This window comes from Akebia trifoliata, chromosome 3 (genome assembly GCF_017979445.1).
Source record: "Akebia trifoliata isolate Shusen 1 chromosome 3, ASM1797944v1, whole genome shotgun sequence".
NCBI classification, from domain to species: domain Eukaryota; kingdom Viridiplantae; phylum Streptophyta; class Magnoliopsida; order Ranunculales; family Lardizabalaceae; genus Akebia; species Akebia trifoliata.
The window spans coordinates 18,381,539-18,395,153 of NC_141377.1; the positions used below are offsets into that span (position 1 = coordinate 18,381,539).

Below are 13,615 nucleotides of genomic sequence, written 5' to 3' on the forward strand. Positions count from 1 at the left end.
CATTTAATCTTTAATAATTATCCAAGAAGATTTGGATTGTAATAGACTAGGGAAGGACGACGGTTGGATGATACTGTCACAGTTCCTTAGGTTCGTACACCAAATCTAAAATTTGTGGCCTAAGTTGACTCAACTCGCTTTCCCTCGTCTAGTATGGGAGGTAATTTTACAACACTAACGCCTCATTTACTAATGAGTTACTCCTTGCTTTTCTTATTTTCTAATTTGCACATACTTGAATATCAATTAATTACTAAAGAACACCCCTCTTATATGGATGGCTAATAAGATAAGTATTGGAAGTCATTACCAATTCCTTACTCTAATTAGGATAATTAACTCACTAGTCACCAAGTCAAATTAATAAAATCAATTATACTAGACTATAGGACCCACGAGCTCAGTAGGAGGAATCTACTTCAAGGTGCATCGATTGCGCTTCTTGATCATTTTTGGTGTCTAGAAAGATCTTGCTCTTTAATAGGATAGACTCTATCTTTTCAAGAAAGAAAAGTTAATTTAAGAGATTCGACTGGCCGATTTTGATTTCATAGAACCGAGTCAAAAGGCTAGTTGCGTTATTTCTACCCACTCAAGAGTTATCTATAGTTAGGCAACCAATTTGGGTCCAATTTTTTGTTGTTGTTGTTTTGATCAACTCTACCTATTTTTTACATGCTTAGTAGATGTTCGAGGAGTGACGTATTATAATTTTTTGATCTCGAGATCGAATGTGGCCATTAGTAGAATTTATAGGAAACCATCATTAACTATGATGGGTAACCGTGAGCTAACTCTTAACGAGGTTTTCGCTCTTACTTACGCTACCCCCCTACTTGCATTGTTTTACCCTTAAACAATGCCACTCTATAGACAACTCATTTTTGTGATTGTTTGACTCGACAAATCGTCACCCCGATTTCTATGGGTCCCTAATGATGAATGCATGACATATGCGAGAGTCAAGAGAATTTTTGAAAGGTTACCTTCCTATTTTTCAAATCCTAGTCAGATTTACTTTCCAGTCCTTCCCCATTCTTTTTTTTTTGAAACACGTGATGTAGAAATTATGCATGCCTAGGATCACACATTTATACTCGACTTAGAAAATAAGCGCGATTAGGATCGTTACACATTTTTATGGCCTAGAGATCTCGCAATGCTAGGAAAATGCGATCATTGAAATTTAGAAAGATTCACATTGCAACTAAATAAAATCGTTTGCTAAAATTTAGAAAATTTGGCAAAATAATGAAAATACCTCTCGTGGGTCCCATTATTCCAGAATGCCTGGAAAGTAGTGTCACTACTCTTATAATGTAATTTCAAGTCTAACGAGATTGAAATCAATCAAATCAGAGAAATTTATGAAGAATCGTAAAAATGACCAAAATGCCCCTTCACATCTGATTTTTATTTAGAAACCTTGATTATTAGGAAAGCATGACTCAAAATAAACTTTCGACGATCTTTTACGCACATCGACAAAACTTAGAGATCCCACATTAAGAAAAATCTTAAAATTTCACATAAAATGATAAAATATTTCACATGAAATGACGATTTTCGTTACATAAATTGATGATTATTCTCAAATTAAATGTCGAATTTTCCTCATGCGGAATGTAACCCTCTAATATCGACTAATCAATCTAAATTATTCACTATGAATCAACCCTTGACAAAGTTAATCTAGTCTAGGTCAATCAATCAAAGTCTCAATCGGCCCACTCAAACCCATTTTTTATCTATCATTAAATTCCAACCAATCAATTCAAAATTTGGATAAATCAACAATCAAGCCAATTAGATCAATCACGGACCAATTGATGAACCCCAAACATGTGTTTTACAACCTTTAAAATCATTAAAAACCAATCTCAATTAATTTTTTTCAATCAAACCAATTGATTTTTTAAAAGGTATAAACACTACAAAAATGGTTAGTTTTAACGGCAGAAAGTTAACGGCGTTTTACACAAGCCGCCGTTAATTGTTGATCTACAACGACGTTTACTCTCAAACCTCGGTAATTCTATCTCCAATATTTTTTAAATTGTATTAAATATTAGACGGCGGTTCTGAACCGCTAGTAATATTACAAAATGTCGACGGTTTAATTTAAACGCTGTTAATTAGCTTGACTATTTTTAAAAATGTATAAATTAGCGTTCACGGCGGTTATAAAGTGCCGCAAATAAATATGAAACAATGGCAATTCCTAGGAAACCGCTGGTAATATTAATCAAATAACGGCAGTTGAGTTCAAACGCCATTAATTAGCTTGACTATTTTTTAAAATATATAAAATAGATTTAAGGGCGGTTACAAAGTGCCGCTAGCACATATAAATCAACGGCAGTTTTAAATAAATCGCTGGTAATGATAATCTAATAACGACGTTTTAATTGAAATGCCGTTAATTACCTTAATTATTTTTTAAATATATACAATAGATTTGACGGCGGTTTTAAAGTGCCTGTAATACATATGAATCAACGGCAGTTTGTATTAAAGCGCTGGTAAAATTAATCAAATAACGGCGTTTTAATTGAAACGCTGTTAATTAGCTTGACTATTTTTTAAATATGTAAAATAGATGTGACGGCGGTTTTAAAGTGCCGGTAATACATATGAATCAACGACAGTTTCTATTGAACTGCTGGTAATGTTAATCAAATAACGGCGTTTTAATCGAAACGCTGTTAATTAGCTTGAATATTTTTAAATATATAAAATAGATTTCACGGCAATTCATATTCTTCTAAACCGCTGGTAATTAGCTCAAATATTTTTTAAATTTATAAAAAAGACTTAACGACGGTCATCAGGTGTCGCCGATACACATGAAACAACGGCTTTTTTTATTATAGTTTGGCGGCACGTTCCCAACTTCACCGGATTCATCGACACAGCCGCCAGATGATTGATTTGACGCGTTATTTTGTTAGAAAAACTTTTGAATTAGTTAGTTTTATTAAGTAAATCTTGTGTTTTGGATAATGGTTTGTTATACTTACTTTTTGAGACAAACTTATGATTTTGTTTGTTTGCTTACTTATGGAAAACTTATGATAATGGTCTGTAAATATCGAAAACTATGATTGTGTCCATTACTAGCCTAAATAGATGAAATGGATTGGAAGATTCAGCAAATCAGTAGGTATGGCATTCTCATCTTTTATGTATGCAAGTTGTTTGCATGAAATCGATTACTACATAGACTTTTTTACCTACGTATGTTTTATGATTTCTTTTATAACTATTTTTTTTTGTTAACTAACCTCTTTTTAACTCCGCCAATGTAAAATTTTATGTTTTACATTGCCGGTCCCAAGCCCGGATAAAGGAGGAGGGAAAAGGATGGTCTCAAGCCCAGATGACTGATGGAGCTAAAATTTCTGTTGTAAACTATTGATAGTGTAAGGCTTTTGGAGAGGTAACTATAACTTTGAAGTATCTAAGTATGATCGTTTAGAACATCCATAATGCTAGGATAGTTTAATGGTATTACTTACTTATTCTTTCCTTCTCTTACTACTTCGACTTTGTTTGTTCATTTACATTTGTTGTCATAACTTCGATTTCACTTAGAAAATCATTTTTTTATGGCTAAGCTGGATTTGAACCCCTGACCTCTAAGTCGTTTTTTATGTCTTATCGTGTGGGCTGTGACAAGAGGGACTTTTACGATTTGTGGTTGGTTTGTAGATTGCAAGGATAAACTAGAAGATGGAAACAGAACCCTTATCCAAAAATTTCAGTCTCAATTGACTCAGCAACTTGAGGTCTTGCATAAGACAATTGGAACTTCCATGATACAGCAGGAACGACAACTTAAAGAAATGGAGGAAAATATGCATTTGCAAATGTCTCTACAAAGGCGGAGGTAAAGTGTACACTTTTTTTTAAAGAAAATCAGATGTCCACTTAGAGTATTTGGACTTATAATTGTTTCTTCTGGTATGTTTTGTAGGCTACTAAAGATCTTCGAGGGCAGGTAGGAAATCCGAAAATGATGCACGGTTCCGATATCAAAGCTTTAATGGAGCGCCTCAACCTTGGTTTAAGGCTAGAAAAGTCCTTATTTATTTGGGTTTATATTAATACTTCTAGTGTCAGTAGATCATCATATTTGATATATTTTAATCGGTGGTTCATTAGATATTTGCACATGTGTGTGCATGTGGAGACACACCTTTGATAATATAGTGTTTTAAAGATGACTTTTTATGCTACCATATAGCTAACATATTGTATTGTTCATCATCATCATCATGAGCCTTCTCTTGAAAAAATTTGTGGTCATCTAGCATAGTGTGGGGTTCTTGTATATCAGTAGTAATATATTGTTCAACTTTAGTTTCGAAGCATCAATCCTAGGGTTTCCAACTTTAGGATTCTAAATCCATGAAACCTAAATTACTGATTATATAGGTTAGTACACAACGTTGAGATTAAGAGACTTCAACTGTGATCTCAACCTCATTTTGGATGGAATCAGATTGTAGGTGAGTTTGTGGTTTAATTTCAGTTAAAAAGACTTAGATTTAGAGTTTCACTTTTTTTTTTTTTTTTTGAATTAAATCCTAATTTCGATTTAATCATTTGTTGCAGCGGTCCCGATACTTGTTTGCCCCTCTCTCGCTTTCCAAATTTGGATCACAATCTAACAATATCTTAATTTATTAAGTTCTTAATGGCGAATCTTTTGAATATGAGGAGGTAATCTCTTTTTAATTGTATTTACATACATGTTTTATGTAGGTTGGGCAAATCTTCCAGAAATTTGAATGTCATGATAAAACTGGAGGCGTTGTCCGCAATGTTTTGTGTTGGAGCATTCCAACCTTATTAGTGGTACAATCCTGCATTCTCTTTTTCACTAAGTATTGAGCTTGAATTTTTAACAAATGTTAAATAAGACGAGAATGTTCAATCTAATTATTAATGAGCTTAAAAGCGAATATGTTGTCACATACTCATACCATGTACATTCAGGGTTTCTAAATATGTTGTGACATATCTTATCATGCCAATAATCTGTCCCATTTGAGTGTCCAAACCCAAAGATTTGGGTTGGCTGAACAAATAATTTCCTCTATCCCACTGCACTCAACTCTATCCAGAGCCATGTATTATAATATTGAAAGAGTGTTCATATCTGTTTTTACTACAATATTTGTGCCCATTGACGGAACTCTTTTTGCTTCTTTCATATAGAGGAAGAGGAAGGTGAAACTCTACTTGTTTCTGCAAAATTCTCTGTTGTTTCTAAGCGTAACATTTACCTTCAGTTTGAGGAGGTTGGTTCCTTTGTCTATCTTAGCTTTTCCCCCCCTCCTATTTATGGACGAGACTAGCAATCAATAGATCATATACGTGTTCTTAGAGTTGGTTACGTTCAGACTTTTGACATGCTTCTATTTTGTGGTCTTCCTTGGACATAAATATTAAGGAAATGTTTTAGTTCTCAAATTGTACTTGCTGTTTTCCTCTTTGTTAAGTGTTAGCGACTGCTCTTTCATATATATATATAGTTGTGACACTATTTTCCATGTATGTTGATTGTTAGTAGCATGATATCTTGCATATTAGACTGCTTATTCCTCTATCTTCTGTTCTTCTGGTAAATAACAATGGTAAATCTATGCGAAGTGCAATTTAAGGTTTGATATAACATAGAATGCTAAATGGCTTCAAATGGATATGGAGACCGGTCAATAATTCTATTCATATCTTGGGAAAACTTCAAGGTTTTGTGTTTCTTTTCTCTAAGCCTACACGTGTGCGTCGTAGATATATGTCAACTTCTATTCCCAAGTTCTTCTCTGATTTTTTTATTTTATTTTAAGCAAACACCTTTGTTTGCCTTGAATGATTCCAGTCCATGTAAGAGGGCTGTTGTTTTTGTAGCCCTGGGTTTTGGATTTCAAACCAACTACCAATCTCCATTATGACGTAGAGGAGACTAGGTTTGTGTTGCTATGTCCATATCGTGAAAGAGATGTTATATGCCTACCACACACCCTATGACCGTGAGGGAAGAAATCTTAGTGGATTTGCACCACTCCTATGGGGCAGAAAAATTGTTTATTTTTGTTGAGTGTAAAATTTGCGGGGAGAATGTGAGTCACCTTCTAACCAAGTAAAGAAACCCTGGGTCAATTTAGAAAATCCATGTCAGATTGGAATTCAGGTTTATGATTGAGCTTGGTCCCATTGATCAAGCAGTTGGATAGATGTACGTCGGTGCAACATAGGCAGGCATGCTTTGAGGATATTTGATTTTGAGATTTTAATCAGCGAAAGTTGTCACACCAAGTGTAGCAGAAAAGATGTATATTGAATCATCTGCCCATGATTGAAACATGCCAGTATCCTCTAAAGGTGATATGTAGTTTCCACCCACATTGTGTCAAGTGTCACTCCATGCTATGCTTTAGCTCCGCGTGTTAGGGACAAAGAGATGATCCTTATTATTGAACAATCAATATACATAGGCAGAAAAAGAGATGATCCTTCTTCAAACCTCATTCGAAGGATTTCTGTTTCATTTTGAAATATTTTAGTTGGAATTGAGTCTGAATTTGCATGTTTGCAGTCCATCTTTGAATTTCCTATCCCCTTGTAGTGAAATAAGAGAAAATGTCTTACTAGTTTGCTTAAAGTCTCTGTTGGTAATGACTACTGCATCTGTTATTTCTGATTTTCTTTTGTAATAATTTAGTTAGAATTAAGTTTGTATATAAGGTTTTACTTTACCTTAAATGTTGGCATTTGGAGAGAGTTGGTCCATTTATTTACACACTTCATCAGAATACGATCTAAATATTGACACTGTTGATTGAAAGATAGATGGTTATCTATGATCAAGATATTAGGATTCCCAATAGGTTTATTTATCTCGAATATCTTGTATAGTAGTTGAGCTTATACTTATATATATATATATATCTGCTTGTGGAGTCTGAATGGGCTAAAGTGAAGGAAACATGTATTCATTGATTGCTGAGATTTTTTTTTGGGTGTATTAGTGTGTTTGTTAAGAGTCATTCTGCAACTGGTGCTCTTTCTTGTATGTCATGATCTTTAATCATCCATCACTGGAGGCTTTTGTTACTTCATCAAAGGTGTGCAATTTTTCTGTATACAATTCTGTTTTGTAAAGATGAATATGCCATCAATACATATGTATTTTTAATGAGTGCCATTGATGCATATTTTCGTTCTTTTCAAGCTAAATGATTGAGAGCTTGGTATGTTTTTTTCCCCCTAATAAGATTGTTGTTTTTCTTTTTGATTATTTCCTTCATTCCAGCTTTTTTTTTATATGGCATTCTTGTTAATCTTAACACTTGCTCTATTTTATCCATATTCAATGTGGATGATGCCATGGATGATATTTTGCGCCAATTCAACGGTGTTTCGGGTGGTCTAATACGTAAGGTTACAGGTTCACCCTCATTACCTTGTGCCCCTACTTCAATTTTTGGCAGAAATTTGTCCGGGAATGGGGATGAGATGAATAAAAGCTGCAATGACATGGAAACATCACAAAGCCACTATGACATGGAAACATCACATAGCTTGTCTGATAATGAGGAACATTACTTGGATGGAGACCATGGCATTGCGGAATTAGTGTCCGGTGTACAAGTTAATGGATGGCATTCAAACAATGAATTGAACTCAAAAAGCTTCCCACCCCGAGCGATTAAATGGAGTTGAGTTCTGAACAAAATCGAAATTCATAGGCGATATATGGACGGATGGGATCAAATGGAGCCTCAGAACTTGTGGAGGATCCAATTGGAATGCCACCAGGGGTATCTTTGTTTATCGAACAGATTACAAATTCTTTCTCATTATACTTCTTGATAACTTGCCTGTAGTCTCTTCAACAAAATTTCCATTATACTTCTAACATTGGTTAGATTTCTGATTCTAATATGGAAATCGTTCTGTCATCTTTGACCCACTAATGTGTCATGGGACTAAAAATTGTCCCTAAAGGCTGAAATGAGGTGCAATGTGTGCTGGAGAGAACTTGAAGGGCGTGCCATATCAACCACTTGTGGCCACCTCTTATGTATCTGCTCACATATTATTTTTCTTTTATGTGCAGTTATACACAAACTTATTTTTCACATAGAAATAGCGAAATTGGTTCTTGCATTTGGTTTCTTCAACATCAGCAAAAAGGCATGGAAGATGCCACTAAGATCCTTAACAATGATGCAGTTTGTTCCATTTGTGATCAAGTGCTTTCTAAAAGGTACATTTGCCCCCTATTCTTAAAGCTCAAGTTGTCTGGAATGTAGCATAATTGTCGATCTTTCTTTTTTAAATATGAAAAAATTCTTTTGGTGGTGGATTTTGATAAATAAATGATGGGTTCTGCTGGGCATGGTTGAACTGAAAATGAAGTTCAAATTGTAACTTCAATTTTGCATTTTATAGAACAATAATGTGTTAAAATTTTACTAATTACAAAAACAGTGGTATGTATGTCATGGCCCTGTTTTTCAGAAAGACACAATGCTTCATATTAGGTTTCCAAACCTTTACCAATTTGTTGGAATGCTGGAGTGACCTTAAGATTGGAACTCATATCGCACATCCTGACGATAGAAAAAATGGAAATATGAAAGAAAAATGTGTAGGAACCATAGATATTTTTTGACTCATATCTTGATGAAAAACATCTATGATTTCTACACACTTTCAAGTCAAGATGTTCGATATGAGGTACAATCTTGAGGTCTCTTCAGCATTATTTTGTTAGAATGTTATCTTAGTCTGCAAATAGTTGATCCTCAGCACTACCACTACTGTCTAGGAGTGCTTCAGCTTTCATTTGCAGCACAGCCCACTTATTTTTCTTTTATATGTAACTCTTTTTAAGTTCTGATCATTACTTACCCATTATTGTTTTCCAATCATCAGCCTTATGAAACCAGTGGATATCAATCCCAACAATGAGTGGATAAATGTAAGAAAACACTCCTCCATCTACAATTCTTTCCTTCTTTCTTGCATTCTATTCTAATCTACAGCTATATTTTCTGTTGTAGATGGCCATGGCTGGAATGTCTCCTCAAATATGTATCGTTCACCTATTTCAAATCTTGGTTCACTGCTTAGAAAAGCTTCTTTAAATCCCCTTATATACGAGTAGATTCTGTAAAAGAAATTTAGTCTTTCTGTCTTCCTTGAACAAAGCTAGTGATGAAGAGTATATATCGAAGCGTGATGTTCTTCATCGTGTAGAAGGAACTAGAGATGCAATACAAGATGAATAATATAGTTTCTTAATGTCAGCATAAATGTGAAACAATTCAAGAAAAATTTTCATACTGCACACTTGAAAATGGCCACAATTAAAGATCACTTTATCTCTTTTTTTTTTTTTTGGGTCTGCATTTTTTTTTATTCGTTAAAAGGGCAGGGCAATAGCTACTTTAAAAACTTGTAGATAGTTTAGGAGTATCTAAAAATATTTGGCAAAAGAAATAGAGGTTGTGCTGGAGTGACCTCACATAGCTCAACGTTTGGATCTGACTATTCCGATTTCAAAAACTTAAGTGGTGTTAATGTTAATATTGTATTCAATGGTCCAAATGATGGTCATTAGACTTAGTTATATGGTCATGGAGTTCTTTCCCCATCATTTTAATTTCTTTGTTTTTGCAGGGACTGAACAACTATGGGAGTGACATGGTTGTTTCATGCCCAATTATACCTCTACTTTTTTCTTTGACAAGTAATTACTTGGGAAATAAAGGTAACTCAATTGAAATTCCTTTCTAAACTAAAATATGTTTAGTTTGAAGTGATCTGAAGATGCAAGTTTGTTTTTAATGATACGAGTTTCTTTTGAAATTGCAGATAAGAAGAATGTAAAGGTAATTATCATAATTACAGTTGTTATTGGAATAGTAGTTATCGTCAATGTTGGAGTCTACACATACTTATATTGTAAGAGGAGGACTAAACCTCAATAAAACAAGTGAAGAATTTGCAGATTCAAATATGCTAGGAGACAACCTAGATTTGCAAATTTTCAATTTTGAGATGATATCAATTGCAACAAGCAACTTTGATGATGGGAATAAGCTTGGGCAAGGTGGTTTTGGGCCAGTTTTCAAGGTATTAGTTGTTTTACTTGATTTCATTATCTTCTTAATTTTACTCCCTTAAAAGTAGGCAAATTAGAATTTCCTACTTCTAAATGAAAATTAGCCTTAATAACACCCAACTTGAACTAACAAAACTAATTTAGTGAAGGGGTTTATTGTAAAAACTGGTTATTTTAAATAGATTGATGCTTCTTTCTAGGGAATATTACCAAATGGACAAGAAATAGCTGTACAAAGACTTTCTAAGAGATCTAGACAAGGTGTGGAGGAGTTCAAGAATGAGGTTGTGGTGATTTCAAAACTTCAACATAGGAATCTTGTTAGACTTTTGGGCTGTTGCATTGAAGGGGATGAAAAGATGTTGATATAAAAGTTTGTATTATATAGGCTATTTTGATTTGAGCCGTGTTGGTGACACAAACGAAGACACAAAGGTGACAAAATGATGTGGTGTCATGCACATTACCGTAGATGCTTTTCCGTGAGTTACTAGTAAAAAGCATCTACGATTATGTGTGTGCCACCACATCATTTTTGTCACCTTTGTGTTATTCCAACATTTTCCTTTTGATTTATCTAATTCATTAATTATGTGAATTTTGAAATGCCTCTCCATATCATGAGAATGTTCTAGAGTAGTTCAAGGATGATTTCAGATGTGCATTAGGAAGATTACTAATTTAGGAAATTAGTCCAAAGTTATTGATTTTTTTATTTTGAATGAAATGTTTTGGGTGATACCATTTTGGTTTTTGTCTTGACCGAAACATTGCCCTGGAATGAGATTTTATACCTTGACCATATGCACCCTGTGGTTCTGAACTTCAGGTTCTTGCAACATTGGCTGCAAATGCATTAACCAGCCACACACTGATCAATGAAAGTACTTAACTATTTCTAATAACTGCTGCTGATGCGTGGTGCCACATGGATATTCGTAAGGATGATATTGTTGCTTGACCCACTAATCTTGGCTGGATGATGGGCCCTTGGCTAGTTTATGCTTCTCTATTGAATGGGGCTTCCATGGCTCTGTATAATGGATCTCCACTTGGTTCTGGATTTTTGCGAAGTTTGTACAGGTATTAACTTCTTTTTATATTTTTGACAAACTCATTCACTGCCATAAGGGTCTCTCTACCCCCTTAGTAGGTCTTTCTATACTTTGTTTTCATGTTTTCTTGAGAATTTCTTAAGAATGTTAGTACATTTCTTCAATATTTGACAAAAATGTTTTACCAATATATTGTTGTAGCCTTGTAGGAAACTCTAAAACATGGAAATTCAAAACCATGAGTCACAAACAAAATCCGACACAAAGTATTATTAATATTGAATTATATCATCATCATCATCATCATATCATCACCATACTTAAGTATTATTAATATTTTTTTTCTTGATGATAAATCAGTCTTAACAGTTTTTTGGAGATCTTATTGACAGACAAGTCTCTTGGACCATGTTAATCATATTGAAATAGGTGATTAGGGGATATAAATGAACATACCTTTATCTTTATTTGTTAAAATGGATGGTAACATAAAAAAGTTTTTGGTTTATGCAATTGCTACTTATATATAATACCCACTCATTTGAGTACATTTCCTAATATTGACTAAAAGCTCAAGCAGCAAAAATTGGGAGCACACATCTGTACCAAGTTTACTTTTTTCCTCCATTATTGGATATCCATCCATTTTTTCCTACAAGTATGAATGAGTTCTCAATTAATTTATGTGATAGCATTAACTACTCAGGCATTTACATTAGTTGGTTAAATTATACAAAGTACAATTGAGATGCTTCTGAGATTAGGTAAGAGGGAATTAGCTACTGGTGGATTGATTCAGAATCAGAGGCTTAACTAATTTGGGCTTGTTCTATTGGTTACAAGTTCTTGTATTGGTCATAATCAAAACTGATTATAACTATTTTTGGATCCCCATATCCATTTCTTAACAGGGCATTTCTTGTTTATTGATTGTTTGGATGGGTGAATGGAGCAAGATATTGCAGCAGGTATGTAGTTTCCATAATGAAATTGAATAATTTTAGATGATAACTTGTTTCTTCATTTTTTATTTTTTTCAAACATGATCATACTTCATAGAGAATTATATATGTATTAGTAAGGAATGCAGATACACCATGATCTTACAATGTATATTTAGCTCTTTTTGGTATGTAGTATTGAATGCTGGGAACACATCCCTTTAATGGATCTTAGATCGATTTGTTAATTCTCACTCATTTGTATGTACAAATTGTAATTTTATATAGGGAATTTTTTTTTGAATTATTTTTATTACCAGCGGTTTATAAACCGCCTCTAATGCATGCTTTTTACCAGCGAGTTCAACGAAATGCCGTTAATATTATGTATTATTGACGGTTCATTAAAGCGCCCCCTAATTCATAATTTACCAACCCAAAAAATGCCGTTACTATCATATATTACCGACAGTTTCTTAAGCGCCTCTAATACATTATTTAACAGCGGTTCCAGAAAATGCCGTTAATATAGTATATTACCGGTAGTTCTTCAAGTGCCTCTAATACATTATTTCAGTGGCGGTTCATAAGAAGCGTCGTTTATATTATGTATTGCCGGCTGTTCATAACCGCCAGTAATAGAAAACACACGTGTACAAAAAAGTTGTATCGGTATTTTATAATCGCCGGTAATTTGGTCCTAAAATCGCTGGAAAAAACATATTATTGCTGGCGGTTCTATAACCGCCGCTAAAAGCTAACTGCTGTTGATATATAATACCGACACTTTCTTAGCGTATGGCGGCGATTTGGAAACGCCGGTGAAGACCGTTTATTTTGTAGTGAAACCTACGAAATCAATTGGCAAATAATGCTTTAAGAGGTATGAAAAAAGCATGGGATCACTCCCTCATTGGTTCTACCACATCAGAGTTCTAAAACAAGAAAAAGTCATTCTTATATATGATCATCCAAGAGAAAAATTGTGACAAGAGAGGAAGTCCTAATGAGACTTAATCTCTTCTCATATACAATTAGTTAAGAGGAAAACCGTGAGGGTAAAGAAGAGGGAGTCCCAATGGGACTCGACTTTGTTATCTTTTTATCTATATAAATTACCTCTCCTCCCCCCCAAGAATCCAAGAAATAATCGATAGCAAAAAAAATGAAAACAAAGGAAGAGAAGAAAAAGAAGAAGAAGAGGAAGGAAATGGGTGAGACTACAACTTCTTCATTAAAACCCAACATCCAACGTTTTGCCATTGTTTTTTTAACGAAACCCAGCCAACTTTTATCGCAACGTCTTCAAACCACAATACTAACCTACCCACCTTCACCGTCCTAAGCCCATTCTTCATCTTTTTTACCTTCTTCTCTCTTTGACTAGTCCCATTCACTATTCTTCAAACCACCTCCCAAGTAGCAATTAACATCCCAAGTATACCCACCTCACATTTTTTTCACACCCATAGAGCAGC

At 34.2% G+C, this 13,615-nt stretch overlaps 1 long non-coding RNA gene and 1 pseudogene across 2 annotated transcripts; both read left to right on the plus strand.

Moving 5' to 3' along the window:
• The first annotated feature begins 5,989 nt into the window (after nucleotides 1-5,989).
• On the plus strand, nucleotides 5,990-9,387 carry LOC147406098 (E3 ubiquitin-protein ligase CCNB1IP1 homolog; annotated as a pseudogene). Its single transcript, XR_015175714.1, has 5 exons — nucleotides 5,990-8,092; nucleotides 8,206-8,278; nucleotides 8,950-8,995; nucleotides 9,078-9,108; nucleotides 9,230-9,387. The product of XR_015175714.1 is annotated as an E3 ubiquitin-protein ligase CCNB1IP1 homolog (transcript).
• A 209-nt stretch (nucleotides 9,388-9,596) lies between these two features.
• LOC147406099 (uncharacterized) lies at nucleotides 9,597-11,278 on the plus strand. The gene is made up of 3 exons (XR_015175760.1): nucleotides 9,597-9,787; nucleotides 9,892-10,152; nucleotides 10,971-11,278. It is a non-coding gene; the product is annotated as an uncharacterized LOC147406099 (long non-coding RNA).
• Nucleotides 11,279-13,615: the final 2,337 nt, after the last annotated feature.